Here is a 24142-nt window from a genome sequence, read left to right on the forward strand (position 1 = left end):
ATATATATATATATATATATATATATATATATATATATATATATATATATATATATATGCAGTCCATTAGTCCATTATCCTAACTCCTCTTGGCTCTCACCATTCTAATTAATTTAATGCCTCATGAAGTAAATATATACACCATTCAACATCCCTAATATTTCATGTCACTTCTGTATTGGTGTTCTCATGCACAAGCAAAACTTCTTTCACATCCTGGATAAACAATAAGATAATACTCACAATGAAAGGAAGGAAACTAGACCATTGCAAAAAAGATAACAACATTGGGAGAAAGACAAACTGGAACAATTGATGAATGCAAATCTTTCCAAGGGATTGGTCACAGCAAGCAGAATGGGGGCAGATGCATTTGTTGACCTATCTGACATGACTCCTTCCCATATACTTTGAATATTGAAATATCCAAATGAAAGATTCACTAATGTACTAAAATTATATACATAGTATTTTCACTAAATGTCATTACACAAAGGATTTATTTATTGTACTCCTTTCAAGATGTATCTAATCTTCCCATCTGTGTCTGAACTTATCTGAGAAGTGGATTCCATCATTGCTGCTTTCTTCTCTAAAATATTTACTGTTGAGTCATTCTAACACTTCACAACAGTTAGTTCAGTGTTCTCTACCAGAGCTTCAAAATCAGTGAATAAACAATGCTCAGACAGCACTTATAATAATTTAGAAAGATTGCTCTTCATGGCAAAAATAAAATGCTCTGCCATCATCATATATTCCTCTGCAATATTGAGGCAAATTTAATCATGATTATTTCCATATCTAATAATTATTTTAATGCTGTTGGTAATTAAGTACCAGATCATCATAACACATAAATCCTAAATTCAACTAAGTTCAAAGGATAATTTCCATTTTTTTATGATTTTAATTGCTCTAAATGATTCAGGTCGGTTATTTCACTTAATCCTTATTAACAACTATGCTATATACATAAATATCTTCAGGCATTAATTTATATCTTAAGCATATAAACAGTGTATAAAACTATGAACAAGTCATTAATCTCATACTTCATATATCCTCTAGATGATCATGCTTTAAGAAAGTAAAAGTTGCCTAGCTACATGATCCCCATGTGTAAAGATAAAGAGATTGTAAAAGAAAAGAGATGGAGCAGAAAGAAATGGACTTGGCATCTATTATGTGGAGTAAAAAGATTGAGGTAATAGGGCATCATAAATACCAAAGACATCGAGGGGTACAGAGAGGTGCTATTTAATAATGTAACATTTAGGCATGACCATTTTGGTTATTTCTTAACAAAATATAGTTTCTAGGAATATATAGTCTTAGAATAAATTTGTGATATCACTGGGTATTTGTTGAATAGTCTATTTTGAGTTTTAGATATGTAAGGGTAAGTGATAAATTTTATTAATTGTTGTTCCCATGATTTATTTAAAAAGTACAGGTCTAAGCAGAAAAAAAATAAGTGATATTATGTTTGTCATATTAATATTTAAATTAACTATGAGTAAAAATCAATAGGTATTCTAATATTGTAGGTATGTTGATACACACCTGTAATCCCAGCAACTAGGGAGGTTGAGACAAAAGTATCACAGGTTCAAAGCCAGCCTCAGCAACTTAACAAGGCCCTAAACAACTTAGTGAGACCCTGCCTCAAAATTAAAAAAAAAAAAAGGCCTGGGAATGTAGTTCTCTGGTAAAGAGCTGCTGGGTTCAATCTCCAAGATCAAAAAAGTTTTTTGTTTTTTTTTTTTTAAAACTTGTTATTGATTGCTAAGTTCCCTATGCTTATATACTAAATACAATATTGGCTCAAAGTATTATATCAGACAATTCTGCTACTTACATGCATATACCAGCATGATTTAATATACAATTTTGTTTTTCTCAGTTGCTAATTTATCAAAATCATGATGCAATAAAATCAATAATTAAAAGAAAATGATGTACACCAGCAGAATCTTGGAAATGGTGTTTCACATATACTTTAATGCTATTTCTGTGATTTTGGTTTCATTTCACTTGAAAACCAAAAACAAACTAGATAACCAGATAAAATAACATTAATTAATAAATGAATACAAAAAAATTGAACTGTATGTAAAAGGTACATACATACTGATCACATTTGAAACTTATGATACATTTAAGGAAGAAAAACAATGATTCAGAATCATATTTAATAATGGAATCAGAACTTATAAGTTAAACACTACTTCTTGATTTCTTCATTTATGCAATAAGTTCATATACAGAGTTAAGACTGGTTTTCACAAAGATATAAGGTCCGTAACAGATACCAGTCAAATGCATTTACAAGTTGCTCACACAAAGACAAAGTTTTTTTTATATTTTTCCTTTATCATTCCTTTATTATAAAGGAAAAAATACTTAAGAAAATATTTTGTTGATTGAGCAATATTTTTCAAATCTATAATGAGTTATTATTTTAGTTTTGTCTTAATGGATTTTAATTTCATATACAAATGCAATACTAACCATTCAAACATCAATTTGGGTATTCAAAAACACCTTGACAAATTTGAGAAATTCTAATTTTAGAAGTCTGTTGGGTACTTCTTGAATATTATTAATATATTTGAAAGTGTACAAATACCAACAGTAAAATATAAACATTTTTCAACGGAACTCTCTTTACCACATGTAAAATCCTACAAAGTACTTGAAGATTCCTCTCTTCAAAAAATAGAAATTTGAGTTTAAAATTACTCCATCTATTTATGAATTGAATAATTACATAGATCCATATTTTGTACTAAAATTATCCACTCTTAAAGCAAATTAATTATTTTAAGTACATATCAAAAATTAGTAAACCATTATATTTAATTTAGTAGTATATGTGCACTGTGCTAAATATATAAGTACTTAGGAAATGTTTCCTGCAGATTTTGGTCTCCAATTCTTTTGTTTTGAACTCTTCCCACCCCTACCTTCCAGATTGTATCAGTACAGAGACAAGCAAAGATTTCAAGAAACAAAAGAAATGGTTTACTAAAACTCAAAGGGTTCATTATTTCATGAATTCTCTTTTATTCAATGATCTCAATTTTCCTAGGAGTATATTTTATGTAGTACCTTTACTTGCAGTTATTTTCATTACAAATTATGTTAAGCTGTCCTTGGGAAAACAGTTTCCTATCACTAAACAAAATTTTGAATTAATTAAGTGGTCCTGCACCTTTTGAAAATATTTATAGGTTCCTCTTATTTAAAATTTTTATTTTCTTTTTTCATGTTTACCACTTTGGATAACCATAAACCATGTGGTATTATTAATTCCTCTTATAAAATAATTAAAAGTGATTCCTTTTACAGTTAAGTTTCATTCCTTATACTCTATGCTTTCTCACCACAAGTAAAAAGGACACTTCCCTGTATGAGGTAATATTCTATCAAACTAAAAGAAGAGTTATATGCTACTATTTCTTTTTTTCTTTATAAAAGAAGCAATATATTAACCTCAAATTGTCCTTAGGTAGTGTCAAATGAGAAATCAAGAACATACAAGTTCTTCCTCTACAGAGCTGGATATTTGGACAAATAAACAATAGCCAAACCATAATTATGGAATATATATGATATGCTTTGCTTTCATGTTTAAAATAATAATCTTAATAATCTTTATTTTTCACTGTGAATGTATGTCCTGGGCATGCACAAACATATCACTTTAAGGAAAATTGGCAATTGAAAAGACATATTTTTAAAAATAATTGAAATGCAAGTGGTGTGGTAAGGGTTACTCTCATATTAAGTTGGTTACATAATGTAGTGTTTTTACTGTATTCAACATAAAAGTTTGAAAAAATATTGAAATATAATCTTCTCAAAATTCGATTTCACATTGACTTTGGAAAAAAAAAGAATTACAAGAAAGAATGAAATTAACATTCTTTTTAGTAGGTAGTAGATGCTCAAATTATTTGTGATACTTTATCTCTCAAAATTTTTGGTATGTAGAAATGCAACATGCACTGTAATCCTATCAATTTCAAATATATATGAAATAGATGAAAATTGCTGTTTTCTCATTCTTGTTAAATTATTATCTCTATATAGTGATAAAACATACTATCCTGTATTTTCATATTATTACAAGAAATATTAGAAATAATAAAAATTTGATTCTACTTTCCTTTTCAGGAATATTCCACTTCTTAATGGAAATCAGAATAAGCTATCACAATGAGAAATATTTTACTCTTGCTATAACTTGCACTCATGAAAATTTTAATCATTTGTGGTATTATTAATTCCTCTTATAAACTGACAACCTTGGAAAATAAAGTTCTGTGCTATTCATGATAAAAAATAAATTCCATAGTGCAGGTATTAATAGTATAAATAACATAAGAACAAAAGTTTAGAAGCAAAGGTGACAGTCTAATTTCCACAATATAGTCCCATTCAGTCCAATGTAGTAGCCCTCACTATATGTAAATGTGGAAATAAAAAATTAACTTAAAAATTCAATTATTTTATTGCAGTAGACACATTTCAAAATGTAATAATGGAAGTATAACTAGTATGGCTAAGGGCTATGGTACTGCAGGTGCATTTAAACATTTACATCATCACAGAATATTCCATTGGACAGTGCTGATCTAGATCAAGAAGTATAAGAAGTCAATAATCTTGAGCTGTGTGTGCATTTGGGACAGTGAAATGATGTCTGGTGTACTCAATTCATATGCAGGAGACAAAAAAGCATAAAATGAGATGGTACAGTGAGATTTATTATTAAACCCTTTATGGATGAGATTTTAAATCTTGAAATAATAGGTAATGTTTTTAAGAAATTGTTAACTTGTTAGTTCAATGAAAATGAACAGAATTCCTCTTCATTTTAAATTAGAAATTGCATTACTTGACATTCTCTGAGAGAAAGTTAATGCACCATTTTATACATATGAGTAAATAGTTTCTTAAAATAGAATTATTTTCATAAAAATAATATGTTCCCAGTAAAACCTATGAGATGCTATATAAATAAATGTACCATATCTTAGATGTTAACATTACAAAAAGCAACATACCAATACAACTAGCCACCAGATAATTTCAAGTATATTGGGTAGGGCTAATAGATATGTGTGTACTCACCATGTTCTTCTCATTTACCATCATAATCCTTACATGGATAGTATGAAAAATATGATGCATCATAGAAAATATTAATTCTTTTAAAACGTCAGACAGGAAAGTAAAGGAAATAGTGAAAATATTGTAACAGAGGACTATTAGTATAATTTTTTACCACCATCTTGCTCTATGTAATATCAAAAACGCATGCATACTCCAAATAAGTAGCTATGATGCAGAACCTTGCAATGGAAGACATTTTTATTGATGTATTCAAGTATGACTTCACGTTAATCCTTTTATTTGTCCCCAGGTCCTTATTGCCTCTTCCCTCTCTGAATATACAGCCACAGCACTGATATATATTGACTGCTACAGTTTACAAATTTCTTCATATTTCTGTTTTTTTTTTTTTTCAGATTTAGCCTTGATCTCCAAATTCTCCATGGTGCTGCATACAGTCTTAATGAATGCTGATAATTTGTTATTTTTATTTTATCATATGTGTGTGTGTGTGTGTGTTTTCTAAGGAAATAATAGTTAATGAAGAAAAAGACTCTGAGAGTTTAAATAACTTAGAAAAACTAATTAAGCCATTAAGCACTGAAATGGAAGTGGAATCCTTCAGTTTTCCCTCTCCACACTTATATCCTTAAAAAATAATATTAGAAAAAGTAACAGAGGGAGTCATTCTTATATTTTATTTTACTTTTTCCATTCCTATGTTTTATGAATCAACTATTTTCTATTTAATTTTCTATTATTATTTGAAGAAAATATGAGCAAATAGAGGTAATGACTGAAAGATCTAATATTATAACATTTACTAATATTTGAGCTTTTTATTATGGTAATTTCTAGACTTTATTATCTCATTACACATAAGATGGTGATTCTTAAATTTTTATTTTTAGTTGTAGATGGACACAACACCTTTATTTTGTTTATTTAGTTTTTTTTTTTTTTATGTTGTGCTGGGGATTGAACCCAGTGCTATGCTAGGCAACCTCTACCACTGAGCCACAACCCTAGTGCATAAAATGGTAAAATTATATAGATATTTTGTACATTACAAATTGATTTTTTTTGCTTTTTCCATATCCACTATATAATTTTGCTACAAGTGTTTTTAATTTACAGTTACTTTCCCATATGCCACATCAGCATATCAAAGTATCCTGTCTTTTATGGAGCATCATTTTTCTCAATATTACTTTCATTTTAGTTGTTTAGTCCACAGGCTACAACAAGGGAGAGAAAATAGGGCTTTTATTTCTGCATTGTATATCACATTAAGGAGAAAATGTAAAATGTTTATATAGTTATTATCAGATACATAAAAACATAGTTGATAGCTAAATCTACCATGGTCACAAAAGATGCCATTTCATGGAAGCATTATTTCAATATATTTTGGGTTTGATAATTTAATTTTTAAAATAAGTGAAAATGTCTCCTTACAGAATGAAATGCAGAACTCCACAGAGATCCATTTTTGCAACTGTCTTGATGAATATTGATGACTTCTGAGAAATCATTCATTTAAAGATTCACATATATTGTTGCAGAATCATTCATTTAAAACTATTACTAAAAGTCTTTTTAACTTTTTAAATTTTTAGTTGTAGATAAACACAATATCTTTTGTTTATTTATTTGTTTGTTTGTTTATTTATTTATTTATTTTTATGTGGTGCTGAGTTTTGAACCCAGTGCCTTAAGTGTGATAAGTAAGTACTCTACCACTGAGCCATAACCCCAGACCTACAAAAGGTATTTGACATGGAAACTAAGACAATCTTTATTTCCAGTACTCTCAAAATTTGTCATAAGATATTGTTATACATAAATATAAACCACTCTGCAAAAGTGAATTTATTTTATTAACAGTGTAGAATGGATTATGGAGCAAGATTTCCTAATTTTTAATCCAAAATGTACCAGTTATTAGTTAGGTGATTTTATGTAAGCTGTTCAAATTTCTTGTGACTGTTTAAAATGTGGATATTAATAGCTTCTACCTCATATTGTTACTATGAAAACTAGGTGAATTAATATATGTAAAGCTCATAGAATAGTTCCTGGAACATATATACATGTTATAACTTGTGCTGCAATTATTAAACTGAAATATAAAATAAATAAAATGTTTGTATATCTCTACTCACAAAAATATTTCTAATCCCATGGTAAAAATTATTAGACTTGAATTATTACTATTTTGAATTATACATTATTATTATTTTGAATTATACATTTAGAAAGTTGTGATTTGCTGGGCGTGGTGGACTGAGGCAGGAGGATCATGAGTTCAAAGCCAGCCTCAACAATTTAGCGAGACCCTAAGAAACTTAGGGAGAACTTGTCTCTAAATAAAAGAAAAGTGGGTTTGTGATGTGGCTCAATGTTTAATCACCCCAGGGTTCAATGCCTGGTACCAGAAAAAAAAAAAAAAAAACAGACTTGGGCAAAGTAATTTAATCATTCTATGACTCACCAACCTCCCTGAAGGTGAGTAGGTTTGGGGCTCATTTTTACTTTTCTTTCTGGTTTCAGCATTCCATGATTGAAATAAACTTCAATCATAAATCTGTAATCATTAGGGTAACTGATCTTAATTATGATTAATGCTACAGTTGTAAAAGTTTTTGCATCAAAATTCTCTTTGTAAAGCCAGACTATCTGATTCTCAATTGCATATTTCATATAATTTTAATTGATTTTAAATTATGTTTGTAATTTTTAAAGACCATGTGTTTTGTTTTTGGAAAACAGTGATATTAAAGTTTTTTTCAACTTGGCAACAAATAATTTTCTCATATAATTTAAAATGAAAACCTTTGTTTAAAAAGGGTACTTTAAAAAGGTATAGGAGATTAGCAGAGTAGCTAAAGGGGAATGAAAGGATGAGAGAGGTGATGGGAAAAGGAAAGACAGTGGAATAAATGTAACACAAATTTCCTACATAAATATATGAATATATCACAGTGAGTCTCACTATCATGTACATCCACAAGAAATTAATTAAAAAAGAAAACTCTGGGTAAATGGCAGTAAGATCAATAGAGTAGGGAAAGTAGAGTAGGGGAGTAAGAACAGTAGAGGAGGGGAAGGAAAGGTACTAGGTACTGAATTAGAACAAGATATATTCCATGCTTTTGTAATGGTCATAATGCATCCTATTGTCATGTATAAAAAAGAGTAATTTAATGATTATTTTCCAACTGCAATGTATTTTTGACAATATTTTCCTAACAAACTTTCCATTTAAAACTTTATAACTTTTGATAACATATTCAAAAAGTATATATCCCACTGACATTTTCATTCAGATATTATTATTTTTTATTTCCAAATGCTTATGTTGACCAACATGTTATTTTGATGCAATAGGAAACATTGACTCATTGGAAGGTTTTATTTGATAATTACATGTTTAAAAAACAAGTTAGGGAAAATAAGGAGTTTTAATAGCATGATTCTAAAACTTCTCAATTCTGTGTCATCCATCACTGTGTTGAAAATATTAAAGCAAATGAATCTCACAAAATAAGTGATTTTTGAAGTAGTATTGGCAACTAAAATATGTAAGTTATGTCTTCAATATTTTGTACTGAAAATTAAAAAAAAAATTTAACTTCTCTAAAGTTGATCACTTTAAAATTAAAAAATAACACTACAACATTGCACCTTTAAAATTTTTCACTAATTTCATCTGCTAATTTTCAAGAGGAACTGTTAAAGTGAGTCAGATTTGACATAAGCACTGTTTCTTAACCTCTTTCTAAAATTTCAGAATAAAAGTTTTTTTAAAACAACCATGGCCAAATATATTATCTATCCAACCAGTATTTTTTGATTATTTTTTTTTTAGTTATAGAGGGACACAATACCTTTATTTTATTTTATTTTATTTTATGTGGTGCCAGGGATTGAACCCAGTGCCTCATGCATGCTAAGAAGATCTCTATCACTGAGCCACAACCCAGGCCCCAGGCAAACAGTGTTTTTATAGATTACGTTTTTAAAAATATTTTTAGATTTAAATAGACACAATACCTTTATTTATTTATTTATCTATTTATCTATCTATTTATTTATTTATTTATGTGTAGTGCTGAGGATTGAACCCAATACCTGACATTAGCTAGACATGTGCTCTACCACTGAGCTACAACCCCACCCAGGATTACTTTTACATTTTTAAAGTATTGAAAAATAAATAAAACTATTTTGGAAAACGTTATATGCAATAACCAAAACAAAACAACCACAAAAATTAAAAACAATTATCGCTATTTGTTACCTATTGAAATTTATAGGTTCTAAACTCTGAGGTGTACCATTTGAGGTCCTAATTATCTGCTTCCAACAAACGCCTTTCTCTTAAATTCATTACATATGACCTCTCCTCTTCAGTCAAGCCAGCACCTATTCTCTAGCCATTACTTTTTCCACATCTTCTTTGGTCATCCAAGGTCATCATCTGCTTCAGAGCAATTCAGAATTGATTTCCTCTAAAAGACTTTCAGAGATTAACATCACATGGAATTATTGGAATAAACCTAAGAGTAAAGGTAATGTTAAATATAAATCTATAAGGGACTATAGTTAAAATAAGACATTTAAGGTGAAGGCAGTCAGCAAAGATTTGGAGAAAATTGTTTTTTCTAATTTAAATTTGGAAACAGAATCTCTTTAATAGTTACTATGCATCATGTGCATTCATATAGAACATCCTCTTACTCATCTATTCTTTCTTTCCCCCCCCCATGAAAAAAGTGCACAGAACATCATTTTGATCTGAATGAACTTAATTTCTTTGTGTACAAAAATTACCTTGTTTTTATTTGGCTTTGCTATATTAACAATAAACCAGTACTAAGAAGATAAGGACTGTTCCTTCTAATTTTTTTTTGTAATTCCCCTTGATTATCTGTAGTTCTCTTTCAAGTGAACATGCTATAAATGTCAAGTCTGTAAAATGCTGTGTGCATATTTGGTAGCAATAAAGAAAAAAAACTGAAATCAAGGTGCCAAAAATTGAGCTACAAACTCTTTCAATAATGGCAGTTTGTGGGGCTGGATTTGTGGCTTAGTGGTAGAGCACTTGCCTAGCATGTGTGAGACACTGGGTTTCATTCTCAGCATGGCATATAAATAAGTGAACAAAATAAAGGTCCATCAACATCTTAAAAAACTAATGGCAGTTGTAAATTTGAACCATTTCTAATTATAGTAAAATGGGATGAATTATGCTCCAACTACTTGTAGGGGTCTTGAGTAATTTGAGGAGGACGTGACCCACTAGGGTAAACTGGGAGGAACAGAGGACTAGTAAGAGAGTTATGGAAGAAAGAATGAGAGTACTGAGAAGAGGGAAGGAAAGACTGAGAGGTAAAGAATGATTCTGAGCATTTGGGAGGGACTAAGAGAAAGAATATATTTTTATATAATATAGACAGGTCAAGGAGTGATAGAAATTTCAGTGGGAGTATTTCAGGTAACAAAGATGGAAAACTTAAGGATTGTGTAGAGACTTTAAAGAATTATAGACACTCAAAACCAAAGGAGGTATTTGGGGAAACTAATGGAAATGAGCATGACTTCAGTGAATGAAGACCTGAGGACTGAAAGGAACCAGGAGAGGGTGGGGAGATTTGTTGGATATGGCAGGTTCTGGGCACCAGAAATGTGGATTTGAATGATGGGATTAAGAGGCAAGTAATGGAGTGAATAATGAAAAAAAAAGACATATAAAATAAAGATGGTTACTTAAATCTTTTCTTTCTTAAATAAAATTAGAAATGCCTGAGAAATTTAATGTTGAATAAATCTATTAAAATGTTTCTTCTTTCAGCAATGCCAGGGTCAGAGAAATATCCTTTTTTTTCTAGCTCCATGGATAGATGAAACTCAGAATAGTTATTTGTGACAATATATTATTCAAAAATACATTGTATCATATCAGGGATATTGGAACAAGGTTATGGGGGTGCACTTGGCACAATAATCACAAATGTACATGATTGGGGGGAAAATTAAAATATCCATGGAGCTGAACACGGTGTTGCATGCCTATAATCCCAGCAGCTCAGGAGGCTGAGGCAGGAGGTTCATGAGTTCAAAGCCATTCTCAGCAAAAGCAATGTGCTAAGCAACTCAGTGAGACCCTGTCTCTAAACAAAATACAAAATAGGGCTGGAGATGTGGCTCAGTGGTTGAGTGCCTCTGAGTTCAATAACTGGGACCAAAATATTTATAATAATAAATAAAATCTCCTTGAGAGATGTACTGAACATTATTCCCAAAATTTATTAGATACAACAAAATTCTGAATATCTTTCATTCATTTATATATGAAGATTTAGGGGAGATGTACTAAAACTTATTTAACCAACTCATCCTCCTGTCAGAAAAATAAAGTTCTTATTTTTATTCATTAGAACACCCTCACTTGTTAGTTTGGAATATATTTGTTGAGTACATTTTATAAGTCAAACATTGGAAATGGAAAGAATGGTCCCTCTACTCTGGGTGTTAATAATCCGCAGAAGTATTTTTTCCCAAAATAAGCATTTCCCTGATTTATCAATACATGAATAACTAATGATTCTAATCATATCTCAGCATGACCCAGAAAGACTTTGTATATTCCTTGTTTACAATTAGTAGGATTCTGGTGTTGTCTTTTCTCATAATTAATTCTTTAGGAATTGACAATTCATTTATGATACATGTAGTCATTCAGGCCAAAGGAGCGTTATCATAATTTGTGGGATTTCTGTTGTTGTTTTGCATCTCCACACATTATATCAACCAGCATAATGGAATAAAGACTTCCCTTTCTTCTAACCCAGTCTCACTCACTATTAACATTTTAACCTTGAAGTAAATCTTATAACACAAGGAAAAGTTCAACCACAAAAATTGGAGTTCAGATAAAGTTAGTACTCCTGAAAATAACCAGAAGAAAGCATACTTATATGATATTTAACATATATAAAACTCACCTTGAAATATCTGAATTAAAACCCACTTTCGTATAGTCGCCATAGTGCTCTGCAATCAGCTGTGGGTGGAGGATAAAAAGAGGGAGGAGAAAGAAAAAGGTCTTTGCCTCCAGTACAATGTAATCATTTGTAACTTAAATAAAATAGATCCACTGAAAAGAAAGGGCTTCAATAACTCAAATTTTGTACTAGATAGGAGGTTGCATGGTGATTCCTCCAAGGTTACTTTAGTTTCAGAGATGCAATGATTCTGTATTCCCTGATGGATAAGATGAAGTGCCATTAGCAGTAAATTATCCAAGATTCTATGTAAGCACAAAATATTTCATGAATTTAAACTGTAGTGAAATATCTTCTATCCTCACTGGTCTATGAAGGAAAGCTTAAATAAAAATTGTCATTTCTACTAAATGAATTTTATCCTTTGGATAATGATACAAGTTCTAAAAATCTGATACACAGAATTGGGAATTTGCAGTAGTTTTGTGAAGCAGTAAAAAGCATAGATTCAAGGGACTATAAATATAGACTAGTTGGTACTATCCTCCCCTCATTGGCTAATAGTATTTATTTTCTGACTCTGAGGAAAATGGTCATGCTGCCCTTAAATAATAAGCACATATTATGTCACTAAGAGTTATTAGTTACCCACTTATCAATTTCAAATTTCTTTAGTTATGAAAATGATCTTAACTATAATGTCTCTTGATATCAATGCACACTATCTCAGAGGGGAATTTCTAATTCTTTAAGGAGGATAGCAAAACATTGTCTCACCCAAGCTTGTCAGCTTCTTCACAAGATTACAAAGTTGAGAGCAGTTGAGGCAAGACCTCTCTGGCATGTGATCTGTGGAATCCTTATTCACAAAAGGATTTTCCTGTGATAGGTCAAACACTTTGAGTTGGATTTCAAGAAACTGCAAATCTAAATTCAACATGCAAATAACATATGACAGAGGTCTATCATTTTATGGTAGGATCCTCCAATTTGCTGTATAACTATGAATAAGAAATTTATAAATTTCTGCACAATTTTAGATCTTGGATAAGGGGAAACAGGGATTATAAAGATTATGTTTTTGTTTTGTTTTTGTTTTTGGTACCAGGGATTGAACCTGGGACACCTAACCCCTGAACCACTTTATTTTGATACAGGGTCTCACTAATTTGCTTAGGGCCTTCCTAAGTTGTTGAGGCTGGCTTTGGGCTTGTGATCCTCCTGGCTCAGCCTCCCGGGCCATTGGGATTACAATAGTGCACTACTACACCTGGCTAATATTATGTTGTGTTGTGTTTTGTTTTGTTTTAATATTTGTTTTTTAGGTGTAGTTGGACACAATGCCTTTATTTTATTTACTTATTTTTATGTGGTGTTGAGGATCTAATCCAGAGCCTCTCATGTGCTAGGTGAGCTCTCTACTGCTGAGCTACAACCCCAGCCCCAGATTGTGTTTTTAAATATGTTATCATAGACACCATTTTAATTTAAAAAATTCTGCAATACCTTTTAGAGGTAGGGTATGCAGGAAAGGTATTTCTGGAATCTAACAAAGAAGTGTTTTTAATCTTTGAAAAAATCCAGGCTATATTTTTGAATTCTCAATTCCAATTAAGTCATATTTGGTAAAGCATTTAATGAATATTTATATATAAATTATGATAGCTTGCTGCTTGTTTAAATATATGTTGTGTTTTATATTATTAGTGTTTTGCCAAAAAGTATAGATTACAATTTTTAAAAAGACAAGGTGCTGATGTAAATGTTCCTTTTTGGGGAATAGGTGCTTATATTGTAAATGCCTATAAATTATGCTTTCTAATGTAGGAAATGGAATCCCTATGTCATATATATATATATATATATATATATATATATATATATATATATATGTTAAAAGTGTGGACAATTTTTCTCAGCTATTCTAGACTTGCTTTATTGACCAAAATGTTTCTAAATACTATGTCTTTAAATAATAATAAAGAGGACAACATCTACTCACACAAAAAAGGCCAACTCACTGCTTTCATGTAACTCAGGAATTCCAAGAGTGTTTCTCCAACATCTGAACACCATCTGAAGCTGCATGTGTAATAAGGATATTGCCCTTTTATTGGTTGAGCCTGTGAATGTAGTTGATGATTCTTTTTATAAAGACTCTGTGCTAATCTCACACCCAGATTGACATACCATTTTGGTTAAATTGCAAACACTTGGAGAGCAGGAAACCTAAAAATACAATGACTGAAATAAACTGAACAGGATATACTCTTCCCTCACAGAGCTGCTCTGGTCTGCAAGTGAGAAATGGTGCCTGTAACTTTGAATAAGTTGTGAAGGTAGAAGGAGCAAAAGGAGAAAGATCTTGGGTCAGCCCTTACTGTAAAAAATGATTTTGACTGGGAGAAACATTGTCATCAGTACTGACAAGAGAAAAACATTTATTAAATCTACTAGTGTAAGTGTAATTCTAAGGTCAGACAAATGATTTTGAACATCTCTGTTTACTGGAGAGGAAAAGAAAAATGAGTTCACTCTCTTTGGAGATATTTGAAAAAGCAGATGTTTCAAAATATGCTTTTCATAAGATATTAGTAAAAAGGTACATTAACCAATATTTGCTATTAAATTTAGCAAAAATAATAATTTTATGTAAAGATAGTGGTATAATGAAATTTTACTGTGCATGGCATGCGCAATTTATTTGTATTTAAATCTTACTGTATGTTCTCTGCTTCTACTATTTAAAATGAGGATAATAATACAATATGTAATAATTAAATCAAAGAAAACTTTAAAAGTACCAAAAAAAGTAATGAACTCATTTCAATTTAAAATTATAAAAAAAAAATAGAAAATTCTTGGCTAGCTTCACACTCACTCTGAAAAGAACCACATTAGGCAAAAATATTTAATCACAAATCTCTGAAAATTAAAAACAAACGGTTTTGAAATAAATGAGCATAAGCACACAAAAATGGAAAAGTTGGCAGGCCAGAAAGATTTTAAAAAATATTTGGTACCAGATGTTTCTATGACAGGATATGAGCATTTTAACAGAGCCAGAAAAAAGACACTTTTTCTTTTTTCTTGGTGAATTGAGGTAAATTTGTAAATCACAAGACTGTACACATTCATGGGAAGATAACACAACCAGTATGGTTGGGTTAACAATACACAGTATATTCAATAATCTCAAAAGAAGAGGTAGAAAACATTTGTATTTCTTTCCTGGAAATGCTAGAATGAAATACCATAGACTGGTAGCTTAACCAAAAAATAAATGTTTTTTTCTCAATTTTGGATGCTAGAAATCCAAGTTCAAGGTGTTAGTAGTGTTTCTTCTGGAGTCCCTCTCCTTGGCCAGTCTTGTCTTTGCCCATCACATTGTCTTCCTTGTGTGTACGCTTGTATCCTACCCACTATTCCTATAAGATCACTAATCATATTGGATTAAGTCCCACCCTTTATATATATCCAATAATTAATAATCCAATATGATTAATCCAATATGAATAATCCAATATGATTAGTGATCTTATAGGGATAGTGGGCTAGGTCCCACCCTAAACACACACACACACACACACACTCACACACATATTAGTTGTAGATGGACACAATACCTTTATTTTATCTATTTATATGTGGTATTGAGGATAGAATCTCGTGTCTCACACATGCTAGGTGAACACTCCACCACTGAGCCACAAACCCAGGCCTAGGCCCACCCTTTTGACCTTATTTAAACTTGATAACTTCTTTAAAGGCTTAAGGCTGAAGGTAGTCACATTCTTAAATACTAGGGGTTAAGAAGTGGACATGCAACTCATAAAACCCAGTCTTTGCACTGTAACATAGAAAGGAGAACAGAGTTCTCAGTTACATTTTGAAGTATCCATGTTGGAATACACATACAGAGAATTCCCCAACTTAAGAAGGTTTAATTTAATGACTACTCAATTATGGCATTAGGGATTTTGATTTTTTTTCAATGTCACTATACTTTGAAATTTGAATTTTTATCTTTTCCTAGGCTAGCAATATGCAATATGATACTCTCCCAGTGACAGCATACTTGACTTCCAGTAAACCAAGCAATCATGAGGGTAAACAAAGGGTACTGTACAGGTATTACAGTGCTAAATCATGACGTTCAGCAAATTAGATATATAAAATACAATTTTTACTCAATATGTTTTAAATATACAATAGGTTTATTAGGATGTAGTCTCATCACTAGTGAAAGAACANATATTTAAAATTTTAATCTAATGAATTAATGACATTTATAATTGGTCTTTAATTTCTTTTTACTTCCCTACTGGCTCATTATAAAACACAGAGCAACTTGAAATATAACATTGCCATTTCATGTTTTGTGACATTCTTATTAAAAATAATTTCTAAATCACAACAAATATCTCAACTAAAATTGCATATTTCAAAGATATTCTTAATAATTTTTAGGGGGTACTAGGGATGGAACTCAGGGGCATTCAACCACTGAGCCACATCCCCATCCTTAGTTAATCTTCAGAGACAGGGTCTCACTCAGTTGTTTAGTGCCTTGTCATTGCTGAGGCTGGCTTTGAACTCACAATCCTCCTGCCTCAGCCTCCCAAGCTGCTGAGATTATAGTCATGCATGCTGCACCCAGCTTAACAATAATTTTGATGATTACTTTTAAATCAAAATTAGCTGGGCAGGTAGTACTTACTTGTAAGGCCAGCTACTTGGGAAGCTGAAGCAAGAGGATCCCAATTTTTAGGCCAGCATGAGAAAGTTTAACAAGACCTTGTATCAAAATAGAACTGAAAAAGATTGGATACATAGTTCAGAGGTAGAATGTCCTGAGTTCAATCCCCAGTACTGCAAAATACATACATACTTACATACATACATACATATATAAAAGACTGAAGATTAATTTTGCTAAAAGTTCAAAAATACACTTGGTAAAATGAGAGAATACATTAAATTAACATTCCTTAAGTTTTCAAGAAAGACTATTCTTTATTTGCATTCACTACTATTGCCAGAATTGTCTCCTATTTAAGAAGAGTTAAATTTTTATTATTTAGCAAAAGGTAGGCTTTACCACTCATCACACTATCAATATGTAATAGAAAAATTGTGAAAATACAATACTTCCACTTGCACTACCTATTTACACATTTTCAAAGTCCTGAAAGTCATAATCTTATTAACGTGAAATATAAAGGAAATAAAAGCCCAGCGTGGTGGTGGACACCTGTAATCCCAGTGGTTTAGGAGACTGAAGCAGGAGGATTGCAAATTCAAAGCCAGTCTCAGCAATTTAGCAAGGCTCTAAGCAATTTAGTAAGACCCTGTCCCTAAATAAAATACTAAAAAGGGGTAGGGACATGGCTCAGTGGTTAAGTGACCCTGAGTTCAATCCCCAATACAAAAAACAAAACAAAAGAAAAAAGAAATAAAAATCCATTTTTTCTGCAAATTTCTATGGTCAAATATTATTGTAGATTCAGCAACTGAATTAATTTTAATTCCAAAGTATGTTGTCAATTATTTAAATGATGGTAGCTACCATTAATTGAGTTCTTAATATATACCAAGCTTTGTGCTAAATGAATTTAATACAACAATCCTCTGATACATGTGCTGCTATTGTCACTTCCACTTACATATGTGGAAACTGAGATCTAAATGTTTAAGTAACTTGCTCAAGGTCATAGAGCTATTAAGGTGTGAAGGTAGAATTTAAAAGCTGATATACCTGACTCCAAAGCTTAAGCTTTTACTTACAGCACACACTTTAAACAACATACAATGTTTTTGTGTTCACTTATACTGAAACAAACAAACAAAAAACTAGCAATGTTTTGGCATTGGAAATGATATCGACCAGTGAAGGGCTGTTTGCATGAAAATGTAAAAATAAGAAAGACACATGATGGCAAACAATTTTGATAGGTTTAACTTTTTCCCAGGAATCAAATTTTCTAACTTTTTAAAAATAATGAGATAAATAATTACATGGAAGTCTCATTTATGTGTTTGTATTGCCCAAGATAAATTTCAAATATATCTTCTGCAGAAAGGATTAGATACAATTTTTAATCCAAATGTATATCTTCCTATTAGAAAAATGTCTACTCATTCAATAAATAATTGAGCTGGAAAATAAACTTACTAGATTCCACATCTCATTGAACTTGATGTTGCATAACTGGATAATTTGCACTAAAGACATTTAATGGAATTATATTTCATTTTCTTTGGGAACTTATGTTAAAATTAGATCAGAAGTCCCAACTTTACAAATCTCACTTTCTCCAGATATGCATTATGCATAAAGACGTTTCCAGCACTAATTTTTACTTAAGCTTTATGTAATGGTTTTGACAAATTTGCATAGATGAGGAGGAATTAAAAAAATATCTTTACTGATAATTTATCATACTTGGGGGTTATTTATAGTAAAAGTATAATTTTACTCTCTTTCAACAAATCTTCTGGACTGTGACCTCTGATTATTAGGTTGAATCATATGAAGCTGCTGATATTCAACAAATTTTGATGTAAAAAATAGCAACTTCACATGGTCCAAAGTCACATATTCTGTGTAGATATTTAGTCAGAATTTCTATCAATATTCAATTCTCTATGTAGATCACTACATTAATTAGAAAGTATTTATTTTAAATACCTAGGGAATACACACATCAGATATTAGGAAAACTTATTTCAAGCAGATAGAAATTACCAAACTGTGTGGACCTTTATAATAATGTAACTTTGAAGTGAGGTGAGCAACAGGATGCTTAAATAAGCAAAGTGAAATTACTTATCTGAGAGCTGTTAAATAAGCAGTCAAAATAGAAGGTGTGGTGATGAGAAGCAAGAAATAAAAGAGAACCAAAAAAGATATGCTTTAGTAGACAGAATTAATTGGTTCAAACTATCTGTGGTATACTAGCATAGGTAACTATAAAGAAGAAATGACAAAGGCATAAATACAAAGCAAAGCTGAAAAGCATCCTTGTTTTATACATAAAACACATACTTAATTTGGATGAGTTTCTGTGGAACACAGCATGCCAACAACAACTAGGACAACAATGTTTCTCCATCTATTCTAATGTATGCATACAGTTCCATGTGTATATCTGTCAGCACTGCTGCGTTATCATACAGCATTCTATAAATTTGAACAAGAAAAGTATCTGTCCCACTTGAAAGAAGACCAGTTTTTGAGTTTCCTCACTTACATGTTTTCGTAAGTGACCAGCACTTCAAAGAAGCCCATTTTTACCAAATCAATATGCTTTCACGTCATCATAATTTTATTGATTCATTTTAAGCTTTTTAACATATTTTGGCCTTCCAGATATTTGCCTCTCCTTAGCATCTTTTCCTTATAAAGCTGTCTAAGCGTGACTGTTAGTCACTTGTAACACCTGGAGGATTGATGACAAATGCCATTCTTAATACAGTCTGAAAGTTTGATATTGAGTCTAGGATGAATCCATTTACACAATGAAGAATCTTTTTCAAAACTAATTCTTGATATTTAATGTTATATAAAATGTTAATGTCCGTATAGTTTTAGCTTTCTCAATGTCCAAATTTTCTTAGTTTTCAAATGCAAATTTACTTTGAATTTACTTTGCAGATATAGTTTTAAAAAGTACTCATCTCATTCCAAATGAAAGGTAAATGTGACTTTCACAAATGAAAGCTTTTTTTGATATTCAGGAAAATCATGCTTGTTTATTTCCTTCCCCCTGAATATAATCAAGGATAAATCTACTATTTCTATGAAAATGAGTTTTAATCTGATTATTTGAAGAAATTTCTCTTCAGGTATAACATACCTGCATCTTAATTTTTGTTAATGAATTAAAAATCTAGAAGCCCTCTTCTGGACTCCAGAGACTCTTTTTTATTGACTAACAAGTGTAGAAAATAAATTCTTCTTTTTAAATTTAGTTTAAATATTTATTTTAAATTATTCAGAGCTGAATAAGTAAACACCTCTACTTTTTAAGGTTATTTTATTTCAGACTCAGATGAAATAATAAACTTTTTTAGAACAGGCATTTCTACTTTTAATAAAAAGATAACTTCTAAAATTTAAATCAAGTATTCCTAAAATTAAATATAACACCATGTGCCTTAAAAGACATGATGAATTGAATGTACTTATCATAGGATTAGTTTTAGATTTGTCTTTTTTCAAGTCATTGATAGCACCAGGACAGGTATTCATTTTCAAAAGAAAGCAATTACTGCCTCATGCTAGATGAAAAACAAAGGGGGTTACATAAACATTAAATTATACATAGCCATTTAATTACAGCAAAAGTATATATTTCATATCACCTTTGTTCAAAGTGCTATTTGAAAACTATTTATATATTTGTCTTGATTTTTTCAGACAGTATTTGTGTATATATCAAATCCTTATTCTCTTATTGTGCATTTCAAAGGCAACTAAGAATCAGCAGGTAAGTAAATTCATAGTATTATGCAAACAGTAGCCTTAAAAAGCCTAAGCATGTAGTCTTAATTGTTAATTTTATTTTTACTTTTAGAAAAAAAAATTACTTAAAAACAGGATTAGAAAGGATATTTTCAAGTTGATTTTTTGGCATAGATATACACATGTAGAACGGAAGTAGAAAATAAAGTGACCTGTAGTAAAATATTCACTCTTTCAAGAACTCATTTTATGAAGAATGAGTGGTGAAAACTCAGTGGAGTAAAGGAAAAAAATACAGTATAGTGAAAGGAAAAGAAAAGGAAAAATGGAAGTAAATTAAACCTGTTGCTCAAAAACTTCGGGGAGTCATCAAGTCATTATGAATTTGGCAACTCTCTCTGGTCTTCTCACTCCCCTGACATGGAATGTGGTGGAGCTTACTACTAAGGGATTAAAGTGCTACTAGTGTGGAGACAACAAAAATATATTCGTAATTGATTAATAGATGAGAACTTTAAAGATCTAGTTTGTTTTCTTTGATTAGTGTATATGATGATTGCAAATTCTTATTTAGGAACACGTGTGTAATCATATTGCCATTTGTCTTTGTAAATAAGCCTTTCTATAAATAATAATATTTAAAATGTAAATAATGTTTAAAATGTGAATAATATACATATTTTGTAACTACACAAATGCACTTGCAAAAATATTTAGAAAAATATACAATAAAATTATGTACTGTATCATCTGGTTTTATAAGTAGTTTTATGCAATGCTTAATTTTAAAAACTGATACATGAACATATATCAGTATTTATAGTAATTTTATGAACATAAACACATAAAATTTGAAGACTCATACCTCTGAATTCTATTATTCTAAGTAACACAATTTTTTGTGCTTTATCACTTGTTTGCACAGGCTCACAGAAAAATAGCTGAATGGCCATTATTTTTATTTCACAGGCAGGAAACTATTTGAAAAGATCTGCAGAAATTCATTGTAAATCAAGTGCAAGGCCAGAAATCTACCTTCTCTTATGACTCTTTAAACAATCAGCTCAGTTATAGCATCTTTTATACTATACCAAAAATGTTAAATGTTTGATTCCCCAGAACTTTCTTTTAATACACTTTTGGTATTTATTAGACTAGTATGATGTCTCAATAGAAATAGGATCTTTCATTTAATAGAGCTACATGACTTCATGATTTATCATTAATGGGAGGATGCTAGAAATTTAATTGTAGACATACCTTTTTAATGTAGAAGGTCAAGATTAAATCTCCATTCTATTTTGTATATATTCTTCTAAAATTTCAATTTTAAATATCCATGTATGTAAGATCATTTTGAAAAGATAATTCAAGAAAATACTACATATGGAGTAAATAAAAAATAAGCTAATAAAAATCTTTGGGGAAGAATAGCATCTGACTATGTATTAACTGGTGATATAAAATAAGAAAATATAATAAGTTGGGATTGAATCATTACTTTTACATATCTGCTTGGGATATATACATTATATTGCTTATTATATAATTTCATATATATGTATTTATATATACACACACATTACAAAGGAAGAAATAATACATGCCTTAGTGAAATACATTCCAACAAGGATTAGCTCTTACAACATCTCTGCTGTTTGGCAGTAAAATATACTAACAACAAGAAGACAGCCTAAGTACTATAAAATATATTCTGTGCTGTGAAAATTAGAATACTCAAGTAACAAAGTAGCACTGCATACTTAAAAAAGAAATATACTGTGTGTGTGTGTGTATGTGTGTGTGTACAGGGGATTGTACTTGGGCTCACTGGACCACTGTGTCATATTCCCAGCCCTATTTTGTATATTATTTAGAGACAGACTCCCACTTACTTGTTTAGCACCTCACTTTTGCTGAGACTGGCTTTGAACTCATGATCCTCCTGCCTCAGCCTCCCCAGCCTCTAGGATTACAGGAGTATGCCACCATGCCCAGCAAGAAATACAATTTTTAAGCATTTGCTTAAACCTAATTTGAAGGCCATTATGTATCAAAAATTTCAAAAACTATGTATTTGTACCTGTATTTTACAAAAGTAATTCTATCGATTCTATTTTTTTCAAGAATTTTAAAATATGTTAGGAAAGAACACATAATGTTTACCTACTAGAATTCTGCCATGCTAATTTGCCTTGTACTTATCAAGCAAAAGCATTAGTGTTCATCTATGTTTTTTTATATATTTGCACTTTATGTTTATTATAATTGCAGGATAATTGTGTTAGTTAAGAATATAAGTACAAGAGAAAATATTTAAACATTTGCCTGGTCTTTGATCAATATCTGTGACTCACAATATTCCATTCTGGCTGATAAGCCCTATGGATACGATTAATGAATAAGAAATCCCTGCCTTTGACTTGTTTTAATCAGAAATATAGACTGTTATTTAGACAATAAGGCAAATGTCCACATAAAAATAAAACTAACAGTTAATTTGAAAGAAAATCAGTTAAAATAATTGATTGATTCAACTAGATGTGATACTGTGCAGATGAATTGTAAATAAGCTCAATTCTCTTTGTGGTTCAAGAGAATGTTATTTAGTTATTAAATGCTGTGAGATATTTTATCCCTCTAGTATTTATCTGATATGATGTGTCAGGATTTCTGAACATACACTGGAATTGAAAGGTATTATTTTAACTTGAAATTGTCCAAGAAAATCCATAAAAGCCCTAGATAAATCTTGTCAAATTTCTAATAAAAATGAAATAAAAAATGCAATAACCTTTGGTGAGAAAGATCAGAAGGCAGCTCTGGTTTTAATTTGCTTACGCTGATTACATAAACTACAACAAAAATAGAATTATCAAAGGAAAAAGTCTAGGTTTTAAATTAGACACTTAATGTGTGTGTTTATATTTTTTCACACAGTTACTGAATTTTTAATGATAGGTGATTTCATAGAAAATATATTTATTTTACAATTAAGATGTCCATAAGAAAGGAAAGCCTTAATATTCAGTTTAACTACTGTAGTTTTTGTTTATTTGTTTATTTGTTTCCTCAAGTTATGATTTTGTATAGCCCTAGCACAGTTATATACAACTGAGATATGAAAATAATAGGAAACATATATCTAAAGAGAAATAAAATAAAATGTCCATGTGCATAGCCATTATTAATATAGTTAAATTGGATTTCAAAAACGTTGGCAAAAATAAATTTATATTTTTCATTCTGGTTAAAAATGGGGCTATGAAGACAAAAATATATGAATGATTCCTGATATGGCCACTTGCTATCTTTGTACCTGTAGGCAAATCTCAATTTTCATATTTATAATATGAAGATAATTAGAATACCTCCTACTCACAGGGGCACAGATATGGACATATAAGGTATAAGTAACTAAAGAACAGAGCAACCTTGTGAGTAATTTGGACTGGACCAACTTTTGGTGTGTGTGTGTGTGTGTGTGTGTGTGTCTCTGTGTGTGTGTATATATTTATATATATATTTATATATTATATAT

At 30.5% G+C, this 24142-nt stretch overlaps 1 long non-coding RNA gene across 1 annotated transcript in view; it reads right to left on the reverse strand.

Annotated features, from left to right (window-relative positions):
• Positions 1-12134: 12134 nt before the first annotated feature.
• Positions 12135-24142, reverse strand: part of LOC125614220 — a 27671-nt gene continuing 15663 nt past the window's right edge. Inside the window, exons 2-3 of the long non-coding RNA XR_007344823.1 lie at positions 12912-13014; positions 12135-12193 (exon numbers count right to left, since the gene is read on the reverse strand). This is a non-coding gene — a long non-coding RNA (uncharacterized LOC125614220). The remainder of the gene's footprint in view (positions 12194-12911; positions 13015-24142) is intronic.

Source organism: Marmota marmota, unplaced genomic scaffold (assembly GCF_001458135.2).
Source record: "Marmota marmota marmota unplaced genomic scaffold, marMar, whole genome shotgun sequence".
Classification (NCBI taxonomy): domain Eukaryota; kingdom Metazoa; phylum Chordata; class Mammalia; order Rodentia; family Sciuridae; genus Marmota; species Marmota marmota.